Here is a 24,284-nt window from a genome sequence, read left to right on the forward strand (position 1 = left end):
AAAACAAACAATTAAATACTACTCAGGGGAGAATGGGAGGAAGGGTTGCCGGCCGAAATCTAAAATAAGCAGAAAAAGTAGGAGTAAGGCATTTTTGATTGGTATTGGAAAGTTGGAAATGGTGATAGAGAAAATAATTTTCTCGGGCAAAGGTGGTAGGTGGTGGAGAAGAATAGGAATTTTGGGTGGAATTAAGAGGGGTAGAAATAATGAGAAGTCAAAGGTTTTAGTATAGGTATGCCTTGGTAGGTGAGACGGAAAAATACAAGGTGTGATCAAAAAAAGATGGCCAATTTTATAACTAGTTTATTTCGACGGATACAGCTTAATCGAACTTGTCATCCTTAAAGTACATGCCTTGGCTGACGACACACAACTTTTCCAACGTTTCTTCCATCTCTCGAACCCTGACTGGTAAGCCGTCTTAGGGATCCTCTTCAGGTCCGCCGTACAATTAGTTTTAATGTCCGCAATAGAGTCGAATCGGCGCACTTTCAAGGTTGATTTTAACTTTGGAAACAAAGAAAAGTCTGATGGAGCCAGGCTTGGGGAGTAGGGTGGCTGTGGGATCACGGAAGTTCCGGTTCTGGCGAAAAACTCTCACGATCAGCGCCGTGTGGGCCGGCGCGTTATCGTTGTGGAAACGCCATGCATTGTTTCTCCACAAGTCCGGCCTCTTTCGGCTTACTGCGACCCTCAGCCTCTTCATAACCGTTAAGTAGAAATCTTTGTTCACGGTTTGAGCTTGAGGGACGTATTATCTGGGTCGGCATTGGCTCGATCCAGGAGTTCCTGACAAATGTCCACACGTTTTTGCCTCTGTTCATCAGTCAGCACCTGCGGGACAAATTTTGGTACGACGCATGTCATGCCCAAAATATCGGTCAAAATTTTCTGACAGGATCCAAAACGAATGTTCACTTCCCATCTCCGTAACAGATAAACGGCGATTTTCCCTCACCAAATCGTTCACCAAGTAGACATGGTTGGGGCTTGTTGAGTTGGAAGTTCGCCCCGTTTGATAATCTTCATCTGTCGAGGTTCTGCCTGATGTAAAACGACTGTACCACTCAAAATACTGGCTTCGACTCATAGCTTCATGAGCAAAGGCTTAATAAATAATTCCAAATGTCTTCGTAGCACTCTTGCCAAGTTTGAAACAAAATTTCACGCACACACATTGTTCCCCTAGCTCCTTCATTGCTGCCGTTGCACGCGGCGACGAACAGGTTAAGACACGTATCCCTGCTGCTGCGTAACGACTCGACGCAAACAAACGCAACACCTCTAGTTTTAGTTGTCAGATGTGTTGCTATATGGCCCACTGTGTCTCGCTTCGGTCCGTTGAACTGTTTGTACAGAATAAAATCAGTCCCGTCTTTTTTTGATCACCACTTGTATAACGGTCATTAGCCTGTGTGTCCATCTAAAATCTACCTTAAAAGTTATAGGCGAAACTAATTTAAAAAAATAAAATGTACGTTAAAGTTATTGTTTAAAGTAAATAATATGAACATCGAGTGTCTTTTAATATTTGTCTATTTAGATAGATTCGTTTAATACGGCATCAAGTTTACATTGCTCCTAGTTTGAACGCAAAGAAACTTAGAGGAAAGAGACTAAATTCGAAAAGAAACAGCAAAAAGAACGGTTGCTGTTCCAAATTCGTCTTTAAAACCACCTTTATCTTTTTAAGCTCAAGGCACTGACTTCTCACTCGAAAGTGAAATTTTCATGATAAATGCTATTCTACCGTGCTAGAGCATACAGGCGGCACAGGCTAGTGGTAAAGGTGGCCGACGGAAAACAAAACTCGGATTAAATTTTGCTTTCAGGGAAGGAGTTTTTTAGGTTGAACATAGGAAGTCTAAAATCGCTCGATCATTTCAAATCGCATATCTGCTATCCCAAATAAAGAGGTCTTATATAACATTTTTCATTATTAATGTGTGATTTGTGGGAAATTATGACGTGTAATTAATGGCTTTTTTCGCTTCACTCGTCTTTTAGTAGTCCTATATTTGCTTACAGGATGTTATTTTATGAGCGAATGGGAAATTATAATATTCCCATACCTTAGAGAGTTAATTTACTAATGCAAGAAGAGTTGAAATCCCTTTCACTCCATATTAAACGCGTAAAATGTGCATATCTACACTGCTGCAGTTATCCATAACAGTTTTAACGTTGATTTTTCGCTCAGTTAATGAAAAATACATGCATGAAAGAGACATTTTATATCCTATATATTATTATTATTTATCAATAAGTGGTGATATATTTAACCAAAATACATTTATAAATCACTTAAGTTACCAGAAGATTTTTTCTTATATGTATTCTTTATATGTATGGCTTTAGCTCACCGCTTTTCCATTACAATTAATAGAAAAACTATTTTCAGTGTGTATATATTATCAACCAAGCTTAGGTGAGTCAGTCAGCCAAGGGGTTGCCAGCATTGCTGAGTGAATTGGAAATTCAGTGCGACACGTATGGGATGAGAATCAATACTAATAAAACAAAGGTTATGCGATGTTCTAGAAAGAAAGAGGCTAAGCTTAACATTAAAATAGGTGGGCAAAAACTAGAGCAGGTAGAACATTTTACGTATCTCGGAAGTGTTTTGGACCAACACGGTCAAAGTAGTAGGAACGTAAGGCAAAGAATTGCGCTAGGCAAAGAGGCTTTCATAAGGATGAGGGAGTTGATGACGGGGACGTTGAGTAAGGATATTAAGAAAAGACTCGTAAAAACTTTGAGATGGAGCGTAGCTATGTACGGCGCGGAAATGTGGTCATTGAAGCAGGAGGATAGACGTAGATTGGAGGCTTTTGAAATGTGTGTGTGGAGAAGAATTGAGGAGGTGAAATTGACAGAGAAGAAAACAATTGAGGAAGTACTTGGTATGGTGGGCGAAGAGAGGGGTTTGTTGGGAGAAATCCTATGGAGGCAGGAAAAGTGGATGAAAAGCGTATTGACCGGCAGTGGGATGTTTGAAGACTGTAATAGAGGGGATAATGTTGGGCAAACGAAGAAAGGGAAAGAACAAGATAGGGATGTTGGACGGAATGAAGGGAGGAAGAACATACTCAGAGATGAAGAGGGACCTGATGTAGAGTAGGATACTGTATTTTGTGTTTTGTTAGGAGTAATAAAATGTTTGTTTGGTAGTTGTGTCCATCCAAAAACCTACCTTAACCGGTAGATTACCTAATAATAATATATTATTACCACTTTTTTATTACCCGAATATTTTTATGCATGCATTTCAGCCGAAAATTCCTACAACGGTCAATAAGAGTAATCGAGTAGTATGTAATGCATGCATTGGTATCGTAATGAGCGCACAGTATCGGGAAAACTGACATCGTCCCATGACTAATAAAACTCTATTCACCAAAATTCGACTCTCTACCATCCGCATGGGATGCTTCAATGATTCTTAACAAATTTATCAATTCGTCGTTCGGCTAGAATGGTGGTTTCCCCGGAGCAGGGATGCAGCATTGGCAAAATCCCAAGAGGATCGGCCCGAAGTCAAATTAAGTGAAGAAAGAGTAGAAGGGGGAAGGACCCGTTAGAGAGGAAAGGTGGCGGTAAGGAAGGAGAGGTAAGAGAGGAAGGGAAGAAGATATTACTAAACCGGCTTCGACGCGGTAGCAAAAATTCAGCTTATTCTGGGGTTGCAGAGAGTAAAATATATGATATCCGAGTGCAGAATAAGAAATTTTTAACAAACCCAGTGTTCCGCTGGAATTATTCACAGATTAACCATTTCGTAGATCTTGGATTTAAGCCAGTTGATGATTTCCTTACCACGGAGTGGCCACGCCTAAACATTAAAGGAAGGAGTTGAATCGTATTACAAAAGGATGAGAATTATGTCTCACCAATAACTTTTGACGAACGACAATTACATTCTCTATATTTTGCCCATTTTTATCTCTATTACTATAATGTTACGTATACGAATTGATCCTCTGAGTTTCACGCACTCACTCATGGATGTTTAATCCGGAAAAGGAAATTTACTCTGCACGATTTGAATTATTACTTCGTTACGATAATACTCGGGAACCAATCATTCAAATGTAAAGTCCGTTGCTAGTTGTAGACCGAGAGTTTGAACTCAAGGGAATAGAATTGTATACTGAAAATATTTCCAAATTTTCAAAACCTTAAAATATATGCAATATATCATTAATGGGGTCAAGCATACTTATGAAATATCAAAGTTCCAGATTTATACACAGTTCGGTGCCCTCCACAGCGGAACAAGAGCTGGAATAGTTTGAGATATTGTTATAATTATCATTTCATTTTGTTTTCACCATAATTTTTTTTTAAACTTTCAGTTTTTCAAAGCCGAAATTTCTACTGAAATAATGAATGAATTTAAATGAGAGTTAATTCGGACTCCATAAAATTCAGGATACTAATCCATAAAATATGTAACACTTGATTGCTGGTTGACCTTTCAAATAAATGCCGCCGCTGAGATGATTACTTCCACCTACTACATGGCAGAACGTTGAGCACTAACGAAATAAAAACAGAATTCAATTAAAACGGTCGGTGGATACGAAATTATTTGGAGAAGAAACAAGTTAAAAAAATTATTGCAATTGGGCCACGTAAATTTTGCGAAAGCAATCAATTTTCCCTTCATTATATCGAGGGAAACTTCTCTATGCACAAAATGATGAAACCTTACACCCAGGTTATAGACGACGTGATTGATTGGTGTATTGCAGTAATGGCTCGGTTCTCTACTATTCGCTCACTGATATTTTTTGAATTTTTATTTCAGACTACTATTTGTTTCTGTCAATCGGTCGATCGCCACTCTCGCTTTAAGCTCAGGTATTCAAATAGTTTTTAGGAGGTTCGATCAGGACCACATGAGTCCATGTGTCACCTTAAGTTTTTTATAATGATCAATGATGAATTTAATGTAACACCCATTAATTCATTATTTTTTAAACAGGTATGAAGGGAATACACAACTTATAAGAACTCATGTGATTATTCATTTTGAAAAGGGCTCTAAATTATTCAAACATTTTGAGGAGCCAATTTTTGAAATCTTTCGTTTTTGGCTGTTTTTACCCACATGCTAATTAGCACCATTGAAACAAAGACGGTTATGTGCTGTTATGTTAGCGTTATTACAACTATTATTTAATTGAGCTATACTACCAGTTCTTATAATGCCATGTATTTATGTACCATTACTCAATAATTCTTCCCGCGAAAGTCTTCCACTGCCTCAATAGCATGAACACAATCTTGGATTTTATACGTCATTTGAAAGAAATTAAATAGTAATACACTGTTTTATCATATTTGCTTAATGAGGTGCTAATAGGGCTATATATTGAAGAGTTTTTATCAAAATGACGTACTTCATATCTCCAATCATCATCCTTAATTTATATACGATACAGCAAAACAGCTTTCATCTAATACACTAAGAGGCGACTACTTTTTCTCTTGAAGTATGTGTGAATTGGAATAGTTCTTAACATATTTTACCAAATGATCTTAAATATCTGTTAGATGAACAACATTTGCCATGGTGCAGTCGTTTATCCATGTACTAATAAGTACGAGTCGGTGTATGTCAAAGAAAAACAAAATAACTCATTTAATTAGGTTTAATTTGCACGTTTGGCCCCGCGACTGTACGTACTGCGCGGGAATTAATTCATCATGATGAGGAAACGTCTTATATCTTTACGGTATCTCTCCGTGGAACTTTAAGGGCGCGGCCATATTTCATCAGGGACCATTTTGAATGCTGTAGTCGCCTAGACGACTCGTGAGCTAATTTATTGCCCACGCATCTTATATCCCATTACTCGTCTAAACAACTCGCAAGCTGATCCGCGTGTTCACCCCCCCCCCCCACCTAAGGAGGTAGACGAGGGATATTAACCTTCAGGAAAATGACCATCCCCGCCGTCCGTCCATTGCTAAACTTGGACGGCTGTAAATCCTCCAGTCGGTCATGTGGAAGAAGGAGTTTAACGATGCAGCGGAGGACGTGAAGCGCGGAACTAGAGAAATGGGAGCGCGACTTCAATGTCAAGGAATCCGTAGGCGATGGCGGGGCGGTGACGGGCGGTTGTGGCGAAGAAGCGACGTTGAAGGCGGGGAGGGATGAGCCAACACCGACGCTGTCCGTCGGGCGCAACTATAGGGCGAGCGAGATATGATCGAATAGGCGTCGGATACCGGCACCCTTCCGCACTCGCAAAGACTACGCGATGGTATAATTAGCGAAATGAACGAGATAAATGAGACTCAAGATTTTTTCAAATTTATGCAGTTCGTGGCGTTATGGTACCGGAGAACCTCCCTATCCCCCAATGACCCCGTTTGAAATTCCTTAATGAATTTTCTCAGCCTCATCATACGATGATAATAATCCAACTTCTGAGACTCGGAACAAGAATTTAACGTCAGGAGTGCATTTTCACTCTTAATCGAGAGGTTTTTAAATGATCACATGGAATCACTCAATCGCCAGCGACGTAAGTTTGAAATACGTGTAATTTTAATGTGCATGTGTATTTACACCGTAGATGTTTCTCAGCTTGCTGCCAACTGTAAATAGTCTTTATGTATATCCACACGTAATTCTAAAGTATCCCATCAAATAACTTCAAATTCACTAACAATAAAAGTTGATGTTCACTTTTCAGCTAAAATATCATCCATATGGAATGAAATGGATTAAACAATAAATGAAAACTTGAATGATTTAATACTTAACTATAAGTATTATAAGATAAATCGATAAGTGATAGTAGACCAAAACACTTTTACCAGATGTAAATCTAAATAATACAATTGTCACCTCAAAACACAATACTTTTGGAATTACTGATATAATGGGTGACACGACACTGGATCAATAGTTGTCATGCATTACAAAAATTTTAAAATGGAAAGATTGGATGCCAGCTGTCAGAATAGTAAACGAAACGAGCAAAATAGGAGGGCGCAAAACGCAACCGTTTTCAGGGAACCAGAGTTTGAACTTCCTCTAATTCAATCCCAATACTGCCGGAAGCTCACCGTACTCTCCAATTCGAATTTTTCTGAGAAAAGATGGAGGTGAGACTATAATGAATTCCAATCATGAGTGGAATTTACATTAACAAGGCTGGCGGCAAGAATTTAGGAAGTGAAAATGGTTAATAATGAATGTGGCCTTCATATCCCAGAGCAGCTCCCTTTGTGGGAAACCGACCGTTAAGAATTATCAGAAAAAAATATCGAAACGACTTTCACCCCAGTAATCGTAACGGCGCTGTCGGAATATTGCATTTCACGCTTGCTGGGCCCTTTTTGCCAATGACCGCCATAGAGGCTGCGAAAATATCGAGCGGGCCACTGGAATCACTGACTCATGAAGGTATTCCGAGTAGAAAGGCGAAATTGGTCGTGTGAATATGACTAATCCGGGCATTCTAGTTCTGCGAACAAACATGGCAGAGGCCGGAAGGAAAATCACCGAGGAAGCTCGAATTTAAAGAGAGCCATCCAAGGGGGAGGGGAATAGAATCCACTACCGGGAATAGTGAAGACTCCTTTCGGAGGAGGTTTAGGGATACGGGAGATTCTCACAAACTGTAGGCCAATCATTTTACTCCACTCCATAAAAAAATGGCTGAAGATGTACGGAGAGGGAATGAGAAATTCCGCGCTATGTGGTTTCTTCGAGAGGCCGGAGAGATGCTGAATTGGGGGACTTGAGGAAGGGGAGGACGGACTGAAAGAAGTTAGGAAGGCGGAAAGTCCAGGTATGAAGAAGTTTTCGCTTCGGGGAACCGGGAGAAAAATATACATTTGCTATTTGGCCAAGCTTATATTACTAGGCCGGACTAATTAAGTTATGGGCCAACCAAAACGGGTAGAACTGTAATAGCCGAGGGATTGAAAGGGAAAGAGAGTGAGAGATTGGGATTTAAGGGGGAGAGAGAGAAGCAAACAGAAGAGTCACCATCCTGTGAACCTTTCAACCCTGAAAAAGTATCTGATTGACCGCTTGCCCAAGGATCCGTATCTTTTGCCACTCAGTCCTCTGCTTGATAGGATAAATAAATAAATACATATATATATGTATATATATACATACATATGTATAATATATATATATATATATATATATATATATATATATATATATGTATATATTTTTTTATTTATATATATAAATGAAAAATCTTCGCAAATGTTTTAACAAATTATTGAATATTTCAAAATAGGGATTCCTATACAGTATGAATATAAGTCGAATTGGATTTAAATGTCTCAGTAGCCCAAAAAGGATACGACGGGTGCGAACCATTGTCATCACTGGCAAAGATAGTACCGCATAATATTGTAAGCCATTTATGCAACTAAAATTATACATCATAATTTGTCTAATTCATATAATAAAGGTCGTGTGGTATTTCTATTGGTAGATTGCTGTGGTGCAAACTGGAAAGCCTTGGAAGGCCTGACTCGCTTTAAGGCGGTGCCTTTGTGAAACTACAGAATGATTCTGGAAAATAAATTACTTTTGAGATTAGTAAATTTCAAATTTAAATTTCGGTAACCATAAGGGGCTCTATTGATACATTACATTTGGAATCAAACTTTGGAACTAATAACACTATTTTTTGATTCATTCCGTTCATATTTTACATGAAAATGAGGTATATTCTATATATTTCAAATCATAGCTTCGGACAATAGAAAAATAAATTACTTTCATTCCAGTAAGCATGGCACCAAAACCCTCTCCAGGTCTCTACTACAACAAATTTAATGCAAGTCCTCGAGATTCTAGATTTAGAACCAAATTCATATTGTAACGGACACTTGTTTTAAAAATCAATAAAATGACACCTTTTTGAACAGTCCTCTCAAAGTAAAGGCAGGCAAATAGTTTGTCCCGTAGAAGTTATAACAAGGATTTTGTTTCAATTCAATGAAAATATACTATGAGTCAATTTTATGATATGAATACATATAAAAAAATATTACCAGTGTTTCCCAAAATAGAAAAGGATATTAAGGAAGCTCAATATAGCTCTAATTTCATTTTTATCTCGATAAATTCAAAAGCACAGCGCTGGAAACCTATTGAAACTTCCAACGTGGCAAAAGGGAAGTTTTATTGGAAAGTGATGTCAGTTTTGCGTCAACGCTGCCTTTGACTAGTCCCTCCAATCCTCTTATTTCCCTTCCTTTCTCTCTTGGGAATCACATAAAAAATACTTGCCCTATGGCGTGGACGCAGAAGGGGAAAAGATAAAAGTGTCCCAAAGATTGAAAGTGGATGTGGATGGAGGACGCCTAGTGGTGTGGGTGTTGGGATTCGAGCGGGGGCACAAAAATGCCAAAGAAGTCTGGACATAAACTTTGAAATAGAAAAAAACCAGAAACACAACTATCCCAGATCAAACAAAGAGAAGTAATAGCACAATAAGTATGCGAACATATGCATAATTTCCGCATTACATCAGAACCTTTTATTTAAGTGGCCCTTTTATATTTACCATTTATTTAATGTAATTGGCTATTTTTGGATAGAATGGAGAATTTTAAAAGGGCAACTGTAAAATTGGCTTCGAGCACGAAAAGCTTGCGCTCATAGCTGGTCATATTTTCACATGGTCGTAAATGTGGGATGTCAATCGATCGTCACTACAGTCAGGTGCTAATCCAATGGTACCTAGTTTAGCATCTCTGATTATTTTATTTATCAAACTGATTCTGATAACTGCGTTTTGATCGTTTTAAAAATTAAACATCCTAACTCGAACGAATGTACTTACAAAAATAATATGGCACCTTAACTGTTTCAAGTTTGACTCCATAACCATAAAAAAATGCATACTTAATTCTTTTCCCTGTTGCTCACGCGTCTTCTATGATTTACAGGGCCACTCAGCCATCCCATTGGCCGTCACTCAAAAGTAACTGCGTTACAGTGGCAGATACAAATGTGCCGAAGGTTGGAACCGTGTAAATTAAATTTTACCAGGAGCTTTAGCGCTGCCGGAAAGTGTTTTTCACTTTCACGCGGTTGAATAATCCATCGTGATCACGACAGCCAACGTGGAAACGAGAATTGTTTTTGCCCATGGATTTTAATGAAATCGGGCGTTAACAACTCAAGAATAAAATAAAGGAAGATCAATAGACAGGAGGAGGAGACGGTTGAGAGAGGAAATACGTGTTCAATCCCAGTCAAGGCGAATGATTTTTACACTCTGAAATTATTGCATTGAAATGCACATTAGCGGATGACTCCGTTAGAAGTTACTGTTGCGGCATCTCCCGCAGTTTCTTTGGAATTGGAAATACGTTTTGTTGATAAGAATCGAGACTGACGGTCAAAGAAAAACATACTCGTAAATATGACTGCTTGGGTTGGAAGAAGATTATATTAGACGACAGGGAACTCCATGTGTATTTGTCATTGAGGCTTTGAGCCTTCTTTGTGGAAATTAAAGAGACCAAGCCAAAGCAAAAATGCACACGAGTGCATTTCGCGTGATATTTAGAGACCAAACGAGGAAAATCTTAACTCCATTGTAGTCGGAAGCACAAATTCCGAGTTTCAACTACCATGCAACTCATGAAGTAATAGCGGTTGGTGGGGTAACGCAATTATTACTAGAACTTGTCTTTTTTCAGTCCTCCTCATTTAAGTACTCTTTAAAGTTAGTGTGGAATATCATTAATTAATATGTGTGGCAAAAATGTATCAAGAACATTACACTATTTCCGATAAACCATTAAGAAGAACTGAGGTCATCAGAGTTGGTGTGTTATGATAACCAACGCCAGTAAATTATTTTTGGGAAAAATAATCGCAGAATTTCAAATAAATATTTGAAGGATAACATTACATTTGTGTGTTTTGGGCATGTGCAAAGGGACTTTACAAAGCACGACATGGCAAAACCGAGGATAAAATCGGGGCGCTCCTGGGGGAATGCGGGAAGGAATCGAGGGATTAATAGAGTGACTACGTAGAGACGCGAGTGGCAGAAATTCCAGCCGGGGATATATTTCCAATTTGACCAAATTATCTTTCTGGGCAATATTAAAAGACATTTTCCATCCAGTATTTCCATAACTGCTGTAAACAACGCTTGTACGATCTCAGCAGTCCAAATGAACACATATAACACTCGCATATTTTTTAAAAATTCATTTACACAGGTTTATATATTCATACAAAAATACACGCCCTGTTCCATTTCTGATTAAACTGCGGAGGAAGTTGAGAATATCACAAAAATCTTTTCCAGTAATTTCTTTGATTTTTTCCTATGGTGCTTTCTCCTTCACTGGAGTCATTCTTCATTATGTACGACTGCAAGATAATTTTCTCTTGAGGATTCAAGTAGCAAGAGGACGCTGTGGTTGTATAGAATCCTAACAGGGTAGGCTTAGTTTTGGAACTAGATTGAGGGCAACGTAGAGCAGCTAAGTTCGTGAAAAGTAGTTATGAACAACGTGGCAGTGTCAAAACATTTTTCAAGTGCTAAATTGAATTGATGCCTGTTTTGTAGTGTAGTTATTGTGTATGTATGGATAGTGTGTAGTTATTGTGTATGTATAGATAACACTCCTGCAACACGACCTTTCGACAGTTTGCGGGGCATTGTGTAGATTTAAATTTAGATGGACATTCTCGGTTCATGAATTCACAAACCGCATACTTTTCTATTATATTTCTGTTTAATCTCTAAAGCCTAAAAACAATATATGGTATAAGAAAACGAATTTGCACTTTTCCAGAAGTGTACCTCACTAACTTGGGGTAAAGTGCAAATTTATTTCCTCATAATGATGAACTTCCACAACATCTCGCCTGAATCTGTTGGAAAAAATACGTTGATGAGTTTAACTGCTTGGACATTATTGCAGAAAGATACGTATAATGGGATTCTAATATTAATAAACTATGAAACAAACTTCGGTAATCTTTAATTGGATTGTAAAATGTTACACCTCTTGTTCCTTTTGAGATTAGAATATTACTTTAAACCGCTTTAATTCAGATTAGTAGATATGGTTTTGGAAATTTGCGCCTTAGTTAGACATTTTATTCGGATAAAGTTGAAAAAAATCCTTGAAAGGATACTATGGAAGTTTATTTTACATATGAATTACTACCTCATAGAAAAATAAAATGCTCAATACCAAATAGGTGCATATATATTATAATGTGCTGTTGCCAAAAATATTTGGCCTGCTATTCTCTAAATACAATAAATGTTTTACGTGAAAACAATTGCTAATTTAAAATACTACTACGCAGGATTTATGTACAGTGCCAATTATTATTATTAATTAATCTACCAGTCAAGGTCGGTTTGGATGGACAGATGTAAAAAGAAAATATTTTGTTTCTCCAAATAAAACACAACTCAATATCCTACTCTACGACAAGCCCCTCTTCATCTCTGGGGCCTTGCTTCCATCATCGGAATGATGGAAGTAAGACCCCAGAGACTACCTTTTCCTCGTTTGCTTAACTCTCTTTCCTCTATTACAGTCTCCAACATCCCCCTGCCGATCAATACGTTCTTCATCCATTTTTCCCTACTCCTAAAAGATTTCTCTCAACAAACCCCTATCCTCGCCCACCATACTTAGCACTTCCTTTTTTACTTTTCTTTCTGTCCTGTACACCTTCTCCATCCTTCTGCTCTCCCACATTTCAAAAGCCTCCAAACTACATCTATCTTCCTGCTTCAATGACCACGTTTCCGCGCCGTACATAGCTACGCTCCATATCAAAATTTTTACGAGTCTTTTCTTAACATTCTTACTCAACGTCCCTGTCATCAACTCCCTCCTCCTTATGAAAGCCTCTTTACCCAGCGCAATTCTTCGCCTTACGTCCCTACTACTTTGACCGAGGTTGGTCCAAATCACTTCCGAGATACGTAAAATGTTCTACCTGCTCTATTTTTTGCCCACCTATTTTAATGTTAAGCTTAGCCTTTTTCTTTCTAGAAAATCGCATAACCTTTGTTTTATTAATATTGATTCTCATCCCATACCTGTCGCACTGAATTTCCAATTCACTAAGCAATGCTTGCAGCCCCTTGGCTGACTGACAAACTAAAGCTTGGTCATCAGCAAACCTAACTGATTTTACGACTTCCCCGCCCACTTCCATTCCTACCTCGAGTTCTTCCCATGCCTCTTTGATCATTTTTTCCACATATACTTTGAACAGCACCGATGATTCTAACACTTCCCATACGGACTCTACGTTCCTCACTCGGATATAAGTAAGGTGAGATCTGAACAAGCGGATTAGCCTCCGGCCGCGACAATCTTTACCAATTTTCCGCAATATACTCATTAGTTTTTTCCAATCCACTCTATGAAACGCCTTTCCGAAATAATCGAAACAGGCATATATTGTATTCTATATTCCTAATTGCATTCTATACTCCTCTCGATTAGTGATCTCATTACTGCAATTACATATATATTTCCTCTTTTCATCTCTCGTTTAATATTCGGTTCTGCTTTTATCTCTACTAGTAATATTCTATCCGTTGCTACCTCTATGTTGACCACCCGTCTTCCTACCTCGTTATTCAATATTATGGCAACCCTTCGTTGGCTCTCGTCCCTACCGCTGTATACTATTATTCTATAACCATCACCCCAGTAATACCCCCTATCCTTCCTTCTCATCTCGCCTAGACCTAACACATTTACATGTATATTTTCTCTTTCCATCTTTCGCTTAATATTCTCTAATTTTCTTCACTTCAACATTGTCCTTACATTCCCAGTTCCTTTTCTAGCTAAATTGGTGTTCTTCTTCTGCGTCTTCTGTCCTGCTGCTGTCGGTTTTTCTTTGCAAGGGTTTCACGAGATGACGACCGCGGAAGCCTTGCTCCCCCGCTGCCGGACACTACACACGGCCCATTGGGCCGAGTCTAGTACTAGCCAGGACTCATTCTCTGTACCATCCATCATTATATTCTTGATAATGATAATTAAGGTGGTTTCCCGTTGCCCTCTTAAATGGTGTTTTTAACGTGGAACCATCACTCAATGGCCTCCTTACTGGGGTCCAAAAAGTGAATAATAATAACTTTGTAAGTTCCACTAATTTATATTTTAAAAACAACCGGTTTCGTCGATTAGTCGAAATCATCAGGTACAATATACCGAACTTGAAAGTCTTGCAAATTTACTTCATGATGTCAACTATTCGACGATACCGGTTGTTTTTTAAAATAAAAATCAGTGGAACATATGAAGTTATTATTAGTCACTTTTTATCATGATGTTTCATAAAGTTAAGCCAAAAACCATAGAATTCCACTGGGGTCTCCTTTGCAGCCGCTTCACTGAGGAACAGACGCTTCGTGGATAACCTTTCGCCTGGTTCCTAACCGTGGACCTATCTGGCATGGGGGACGCCACCAGGAGCAATTATTATTGCTTCCGCCAGCACAACTCAAGGGGTCATAAGCATAATGCGGAAAGCATAAGCCCTTCCACCCCGTCAAGGTTATAGTGCATGGGAGGAACAGTCCCTATACCGTATGGGTGTACTAATCATAGAAGATGGTTAATTACGGTATTTATTACAATATTACTGAGCATACTACCTTGATCAAAAATTTCCCGGAATTTATTCAGAAAATTAAAAATACAAGTTTATTCATCTAAATCTATATTGTCCCCTTCAAAGTAATCCCCATCGACTGCAACACACTTATGCCAGCGCTTGATCCAATCCTCGAAACATTTTTTATATTCGGTTTTCGGTATGTCCATCAGTGCTTCCTGCGATTTTTCCATTACTTCCTCTCGGCTGCTAAAACGCGTTCCCCGTAATGGTTTTTTAACTCGATTGAACAGAAAGAAGTCACAGGGAGCCAAATCAGGTGAATTCGGTGGCTGTTGGATGGTATTTGTTGCATTTTTCGTCAAAAAATTACGAATAATGATAGCACTGTGCGACGGTGCGTTATCAGGGTGCAAAATCCACGAGTTTTCTGCCCACATTTCTGGTCTCTTTCGGCGAATTGCTTCACGCAAACGTCTCATAACGCCCAAATAATACTCTTTGTTTACTGTCTGGCCTTCTGGCAAAAATTCATGATGCACTACACCGTTGTAATCCATGAAAACCGTCAGCATTGCCTTCTTTTTTGACTGAAAACGACGTGGTTTTTTTGGTCTCGGCTCATTTGGTGAACGCCATTCACTTGCCTGATGTCTGGATTGCGTGTCGTACTCATAAACCCACGTCTCGTCTCCAGTAATGATCCTTTTGATGAATGTGGGATCGGATTCAGCCTCGCAAATCATGTCTTTTGCGACGTCAACACGGTCTCTTTTTTGCATGAAATTGAGGTACTTTGCTGCTACACGACGGAAACCCAAATCATTAACCACAATGTCTTGGGCGGATCCATAGGCAATGTTCAAGTCCTCCGCTATTTCTCTGATGGTTAATTTGCGGTTATTGACCAACATTTCTTTTACTTTATCAATTTTTTCACCGACTTTCGATGTCGATGGTCTGCCACTGCGTTCATCATCTTCGATTGACTCACGACCACTTCTGAACCGCTCGTGCCACTGGTAAACGACCGTTTTTTTTAGAGAATCGTTGCCGAAACACTTTTCCAACATTTCCAACGTCCGTGCGCCACTAAATCCGTTTTTTACGCAAAATTTAATACAAGTTCGTTGTTGCAAATTTAAATCCATTTCTGCAATTGTAAAAAATCACCAACACACAGAGATAGATGTACTCTTGGCTACGTAACTTTTGCAAATTTCAAGTTATGACACTAAGATTTAAAGGGAATATCAACAACAGATGTACCAATTTAACAAAAAAAACAGAACTCAAATCGGAACGATGGGAGCGCCACACGGTGGTTATTCCGGGAACCTTTTGATCAAGGTAGTATCCTGGAATGTAATTCATGTCTTACTTAGGGACAAATTTCCAACCAAATATAGGCCACGAAAAATATTTTGTTCCATGCTATAATTATCTGTATCCGAGTATAACTGTTTGTAACTCATGAATCTGAGCAGTATATAATTACGAGGGGGACCAAAAAGTAACGGAAAATGGGCTGCGGTGGGGAGCGAGAGTGGGGGAAGCCTTTGTTCGGCCGGTTGTACGTCAGGCTCACGCTTCCTGCGTCAGTATGCGCAGCGACGTCGCTGTGACTGGATCGGGCCGTCCGTGAGAGCTGTTTCAGCGAAACAACTTATTTCATTTCGGCGAAAAACGTGATGGCGGATTATCAAGAGCAACGCGCTGCAGTGAAATTCTGTTTCCTGTTGGGGAAATCGGCCGCGGAAACTATTGTAATGCTCAAGAATGCTTATGGGGAAGCTGCCATAAGCAAAACCAGAGTCTACGAGTGGTTTGCACGTTTTAAAAATGGTGAAATGTAAATTGAAGACCAACCCCGTTCAGGCCGCCCTTCAACATCTAGAACTGACGAACACGTCGACAAAATCAATGCCCTCATTCGTGAAGACCGTCGCAGAACCATTGAATAACTCTGTGAGATTTCTGGAGTGTTATGGAGCTCAATTCAGAGGATTCTAGAGCACATATTTGACACACAGGCGACTGGTTCTTGTACCATGACAACGCGTCGGCTCATACCGCCCTCTCCGTGATGCAATTACTGACACAAAACGGCATGACATCGATTGTCCACCCCCAATTCCCCGGGTTTAGCTCCCTGTGACTTCTTTTCGTTCTCCAGATTCAAAAGAGACATTAAAGGAAAGCGTTTTGACACTGTGGATGAGGTAAAACATAAATCGCCAGAAGGCCTAAAGGACATCCCGGTAAATGAATTTCAGAAATATTTCGAACAATGGAAGCATCATTTGGAGAAGTGCATTGTGGTCAATGGGGAATACTTTGAAGCTTAACAAAATTTAGTATCCATATTTTGAGAACTAAAGAATCAATAACAACATTCATATTATATTTGGGTCCCCCCCGTCGTACGTTGATACTATTTGTAATAAGGATACTAAAAAATATCCAGTGGACAGGCTTTGACTAACGATATACTAATAAATATGGTATTAATGTAAAATAAAGTTAGTAATTCGAATTTCCTCTATTATATTCACACGAGAAAACAAGAATAGCCCACTGTTTTTATACTTCTTTATTACTATTTATGCCTATCCAGGAATATTCTACTTTATGTTACACACAAAAATGTGGGTGGAAAAATACTTCTAGAGCTAATCGTACATTTTTGTAGACCGTTATTTTTTCCGCCTTAGGCAACATTTGCTGATGCACTTCACTGCTATTGCTTCCTGCTCCTGACTTTGTATCACTACAATGGGAGTGATAGAGAAACACTAGCGAGGAGGTAATCGTTACCGAATGCTTGTCATTCCTTTGGTACTCTCAAAAAAGAGATTATTTATTTAGATTTTTCCATCCGACCATGGATATAAAAGAATTAACCTTTAAATTATTAGTCACCTCTCGTCAAAAATGGACTAATTAAGAATTGCCCTCTGCCATTTATTCACACTCTAAATAACTAAATGCTACATTAATAACCCTACTATCTTAAATTAACATTACTGACATATCTTGTTAGTCTCATTGCCCTCCATACTACCCACTACTCTTAACAAAACTTGTTTACAAGAAACGGCCAAACTCCGAAAATTATTTTAAAAGGTTTTCATAAAGTAATATTTAATATTAAATATTACCAAAACCTCTCAGGTGACTGGCTGATTAGCCTTTTGAATCAGAAGCGAGACGTATGTTTGAGTGGATTTATTGAAAGTTACGTTTTTAGGAATTCTTCTTAGTCGATTTTGTTCATGTATCTTCATTGAAGAAAAAAAAATTGCGAAATTAAACATCTTTACCATCTTGAATCTCTTATAAACGGGGTATCACTGTGATGCCTGTTGTTCTCTCACGTACATTTTTAGTTCTTTATTTGGCCAAATTTTTTTCTTTATACAGCGGCCTTCCTTACTCATTATTTCCCCCTTACACATTGTAATATCTTTTTCCAACGCTTGTTAATTTAATGAGCTCCTTGTGTTCGCTAAATGTATTTTTGCTGGACAGAATTGAGAGATGTCACATCATAAGAGGTAAATATCTGGGAAATATTTGCGGATCTAATTCGAGGAAACATGTAAGAAACTGAGTGTTTGCGTTTAATTTATCGTAATAAAATGTATCAAGTGTATTACAGGGGATGCATTTTAAGAACAGCTGAAAGTAATAGGAGTTCCACAAGATATGGAACCATTACCCTAGGGCCATTACCTTTCCTAATTTACGTAAACGATCTATCGAATAATTTACATTCCCAAGTAAGACTCGTTCCTGATTATTACATTGTATACAGACGGGTGGAGCGTGTAAATGACCGCGTAATTCTTCAAAATGAATTAACCGCCTTGGTGACTAGGTTATAAATAATTATATAATTAATGTAAGTAAGAGTAGGCATATAACGTTTTCAAATAAAAGGAATGCACAAAAGGATATTAACACCTACTGTGGATAAAGAAACCCATGTAGCAGCCATTGAAAATATCTAGGCGTTTACTTACCTAGGGATCTTGGGTGGGGAGGCAAAGTAGATAATGTGACATAGAAGGCATTTAAAGTACTTCATTGGGTAATGAGAAATTTATAAGGAAGTACCTTAGCCACGAAAGAAAAAGCATACAAGGTACTGCTTAGACCTATCCTAGAATACTCGTCCATAGTATGGGATCTATATGAGGTGGGACATACTGTAAAGAAGATAGAAAAGCTTAAAGAAAGGCAGGAAAATATGTACTCGGAAGGCACAAAAGAACAGATAGTGTTACGGAAATGTTGGATTTACTAAAATGGGAGAGTTTGAAAAATATAAGAAAAAGGAGTAGGTTGGGCGCGATGTATAGAATCGTCAAAAATGACGAAGCGTGAAAAGATCAATGGAAAGAGGTACACAAACGAAAATTTAAGGGAAAAAACGACCATAATTTCAAAAGAAAAATAAGGATGCAACAAAAAAGTAAAAAATAATATTTTTTAAACAGAAGTATTGTTATATGGAACCACCTGCCTTGAGGTTTGTTTGAGCTATATCCATCCAATTTAAGGAGTTTTAAGAATAAGTATAAATTTATTGGTCAGTGATTAATATACTAATGTATTTATTATAAATATTGTTCTGTACATGATGTGAACGACGTGAGAATGTGTATTGCAAAAGTGAATGATGTATTTATGGTGCGTGATTTTGAACGATATATGAAGTTGAAGAGTACGTGATTATGGACGGAGTGTGGCAATGGACGGTGCGTTGTACGAATGGTGTGAAACTAGCCCATGTTCGATGGTAAAGGTGCGGTTGGTAATCTTTAATTGTCGTTCTACATTATAGCATTTTTTCTCATATCTATTCTACTTGTGTGTGTATGTATGTGCAGTGAAAGAGTGACCGTTCAATTGACACTTGACCGTTGCCACCAGGACGATCGTCCAATTAAAACAAGATTTATATAATAATAATAATATTGTCTTTAAGTATCGTTGGGCTTCCAGCCCGCAGAAATGAAGAAGTGTGGGCGTTTTTATAAGTAGTATAATGAGAAAGTTGCAAAAATAATTCCATCCATATTTAGTTAAAAAAGCGAACTAGAATATATTACACGGAGGATACAAAACTCCAAGAGAACTGAGGCTTTACCTTCGCATCGTTTCATTGAGAACATGAATTTCAAAATATTTCATGAAAGGATTTAAGTCAACACATTGCATTCACTATTACTGTCGTAGGATTGATGTAACGGCATTAAAAGTTAACGGGGAAGGACGCAACTCGGGACCACCGCTTCAAATTCGCATTGGTTGTGGCTAAACATTATTCCAAATATTGGATCGTGACACCACTGGTCACGTTGCTTCGTGATCAATGATCGTGATGATTTGTGCGGAAAAATGTATGATTGTAGCGTAGAAATGTTATGAAGACAATATTAAAGTAAAATAAAACCAAGAACCCAAAAGAACGCAATATATTAAATACGTGTAACAGGAAACCAAAAAAAAATGTCATAAACAGCCCAAAGTTTTCCTGCTCATCGCATTTTTTGCGATTAATAATAAAATTTTATTGGAGCTCTTCTCGAGAGAATAATGACATCATGCTTGCTTTTTTGGCAATATATTCTGTCGCACTCCCATATTTCATTGAAGGATTTAGGACGCCAGGAATGCGTTTCATGGGGAATGTTTCGTAATCAAAGAAAAGGAAAAAAAAACAATCGAGAGTATGAAGGCTCATAAAAAAGGTCGGAGCTATGAGATGGGTAGATGAAGACATAGCCCTCGTTTCAGACAACAAAATGAAGTTGCACGAGAAAGCTCATACGGGCAGTCGCGACTCTTCCAAGAGTAAGAGCAGTCCCTGAGACGTGTGCCATTAAAGTTCGTGAGGATAACTCTCAACTCTTTTACGCTTATTATATGCATTGTGATTACTTTTGATGCAAGTATTAACAATGGTAAGGAAAGGGTTCTCCCAAATAGCCAATGATTGCTAAGATGCTTAATGTAATCATTCGGGTTTTTCTGAACAGAAATGACATTTACTTATTACGATGATGATTGCTAGAACACCACAGTAAAATGTCATATCGGCTAAAGGCACAGTATGTGCCCTTTCTGGAGGCAGGATTCTAACCTGCTAGCTTCTTTATCTTCTCAGGATCAGACTAGGGTAGTCAAAAGTCGCGCACTAAAAATAGTAATAAATGCAGTATTCTTCAAATTCATAGCATTTTACCCAAAGGAATATTCGCCTGAAATTGACTAAGCTGATGAGCTTTATGCCTATTTTTTTGTTGAGTAGCCTTAACTGTAATCTAAATCACACTCCAATTTGGCTATTTGGAATTTTACGACTGCGAGGTGCCCACACAGTATAAATTCACGTATTATAAATTCGGATAATTTCATAAAAAGTAATTTATAAACATAATTTTTACCCATTTAAACGCTTTGGCATCAACTGTACATTTTGTTATGAGACAAAGAAATAAATACATACCAGCAACGATGCAGACATCATTATGCTTCGGGTATTATTTCCGGAATACATCATCACAGCAAAAGTTACTATTCCCAGGAACGAAACGGTATTCAAATCTCAGACTTTTAGGCCATTGGAAAAGCGTGTCACTGTCATGAATAACCCTGTAGAAAGCGCGAATGACTCGATGTAAATGCATACGCTTCATTTTTCTTAGAACGAACTCGAGATACCTCACGTCCACCGTTGGGTTTACACTGTTGTCAGCGTACGAGAAACGCCATAATTCATCCAAACCGCAGAAAGAATAGCACTTGGCGTTCCTTTGCTACAATACCGACGAAGAGTTTCCTTCATTATAACTGTAAAAATAGACGTCTTTATCTCTGACCGGAAAAAAGCAAGCTCCCAAAGCTGGCAGTCGAAGAATAACATCAATCTCACAGATCTTTGCAGAGAACGTAGGTACATGCAAGCGAAGCGGATTGAGTCGGGTAAATACACCCGTCAGGTCGGGTGGAATTGCAGGACTTGACGCCTTTCCCGAAACAGCAGAAAGAAAGAAATGTACTGTTGAAAATATCGTGATTTTTATAATACTGTTTTCATTGTATCGATGAGTATGTTTTAAATATATAAGCGGTATTACCGTTTTAAAGATCATAATTTGTGACAACTTTTTTTCACGATCCATAATCCTGAACTATCTCGGTTCCCGAGCCTGTGCGTACAAAAGGTCGCATTTCTACACCCGAGTTTCATTTATCAATCTCTTATGTATATACCTCGAGGGGATGGGGAAGAAATCTCCCGAATGAGTTCGGGGAGAAGGAGCGGTAGTGACGTAAACGGAGGCAGGGGGCAGAAGCAAGGGGAGGAAGGATTGTTACGAACTTTCCGCGAAAAGGTAATCTTTCATAGCTCCTGAAATTAAATTAATACCACAAACGGATTCAATTATTTCCCGCCACTTTCCGCGTGTCAAGTTTGGTTTTCATTATTTTCGGGAAGGGGAGTCAGTCTGGGTGAGGGAGCATCCACAGCGGAAGCTGGGCGGAGCTAAGTCGGTGAAATGATGCGGGTGCTAATGAAGAAGAAGGCGGGTGGGGGATAGGGGAGGTAGATGAAAGGATTTCTTTTCGTGCGCGGGGAAAAGGGTCGATTAGAGGTCGGCCGCCTCCACCTCCCTTACCCTCCCCGCAACACACATCCCTTGACGTCGAAGTGAAGCATTTACGGAAGCCTGGAGGCCTTAGAAAGCTTTTCGGGTGAACACACACACACACACAAACACAGCCTCTCAATCTCCCCAATTCCTTTCACTTTCCGCCACCTTCTCCTCTACGCGCGTCGAATGTAAGCGCTTTCAGACTTCTCGGATGTAATAAAGGACAAATACTTCTCGGAGATGACATTCTATACATGTCCAATGATCAAGGAAAGCTGAATGACTTCGACAATGTGGGTTTGCACGTACGATTTCTACACGCGCCCTTCCCTCTGCGTCAATAGCCTCGCCACAACGTTTCTCAAACCATGCGTGAGACGAGACGCCCGGCATCGACAGCAGGGGAAAGAACGCTGTTGAATCGCTCGAGAGAAATGTCCTCGGGGGTGTAACCTTTTCCATTCCGCGAAACACGGGTTACCGCTCCTTATTTTAGGCGTCGATGCATGATATCCTTGCTCGTTTACATGCTGGATTTGCAGGAGAAGTAATCAGATGGGTTCCTCTGTAATTATAACTAAAACACGCTCAGTACAACAATAATAATACAGATTAATCCTAATGTAATCGTCTCTTATATATTTTTTTAGGAACTTCTAAAAGTTTTCCCGCTTTTAATGAACGTACACCTACAAAAAAATTGAAAAATACATGTTTAGACGATTCTAAATCACAATTTTAACATAAATGTAAATCAAATGCATAGTAATTTGATTGTTTAGTAGTATTTGAATTAAACCGTGCCTACGAACATGAGCGAATTTGGCCTAAAACCTTCTTGAAAATCATTGCTTACAGAAACCTCCTTTATAATTATTGACCGCAGTTCCTGATAGAAAAGCTTCGTGCTTGAAGCAAAGTAACGTATTTGGCCGTAAGGGTATAAAGTTATCATGGTAGAAATAATTAATAGAAAAAAACAGGTTGGACAATGGCAAGAATTGTTCACAAAGCATGGCTACAAAATTCGTTTTGAGGGGAAAAGGTTTATACTCAGTTGACAAAATCGAACAAACATGAGGAAAATAATCGGACGAAACCAATGCGATGAATTTAAAACGTAATCGCTGGATAAGAGGCTTGATTTTTTGGTCATAAAAATTATCCTAAATGTAGAAAAATCGCGTAAACGTAATGTACCTACTCCAAGAAAGAGATAAAATATACAGGAGAAATTTTCTATGGATTATTGATTCCATTTTTATGTTTACTTATACGTTGAACTTGACCAAAGATACTTACTTGATCAACAGGAGAAAACTATTTGCAGAAAAACCCTTAGCTTCCGAAGACAAAATGTCCATTGAAAAAATGTGATAAAGGGTTTTCACTGAGTAAGTCGAGATCATTTTAATCGCGAAAAATTCGTTTTCAAACAAAGGAGGTTCAAGGCATACTATAATTACAATTCATTTAGTTACTTTAATTAATACACTTAGTTCATAGTAATGTATTAATTATAACTGATGGGAGTCATTAAGACGATTGAATGAATGAAATATTATTGAATTCTCAAAAAATACATCGAGCCTTGATAATTTAAAGTTCAAGAACTTGTCCCTTACTTTTTTACAAAGACCTAAAAGGTTGATTTTTTTGAATTGCAGTGAAATTTGAAATACATCTACTGTAGTCTTGAGACTTTACTTTCATTAAAATTTTCCCAGTTCATTCCAACGTCAACGTCGTAATTAAGGAGTGAAAAAATGGGTTACGGCATTGGAGCTTAAGCACTAGAAAATCATTTTAGGACTCATTAATTACACTCCCAAGACTTTTAAATAAGCAATTGTTTCTGGATGAACCATGCAGTTCGTGATTGGTTGGAATTTCTTCTATCCTTTTGAGTCATACAGTACTCGTATTAACATTTCATGAAAGGCAAGCGAAGGAGGGCATTTACTGAATTGGTTACTCACGTGAGGGACGCA

Source organism: Hetaerina americana, unplaced genomic scaffold, assembly GCF_022747635.1.
Source record: "Hetaerina americana unplaced genomic scaffold, ioHetAmer1.1.p SCAF_3, whole genome shotgun sequence".
Taxonomy (NCBI): domain Eukaryota; kingdom Metazoa; phylum Arthropoda; class Insecta; order Odonata; family Calopterygidae; genus Hetaerina; species Hetaerina americana.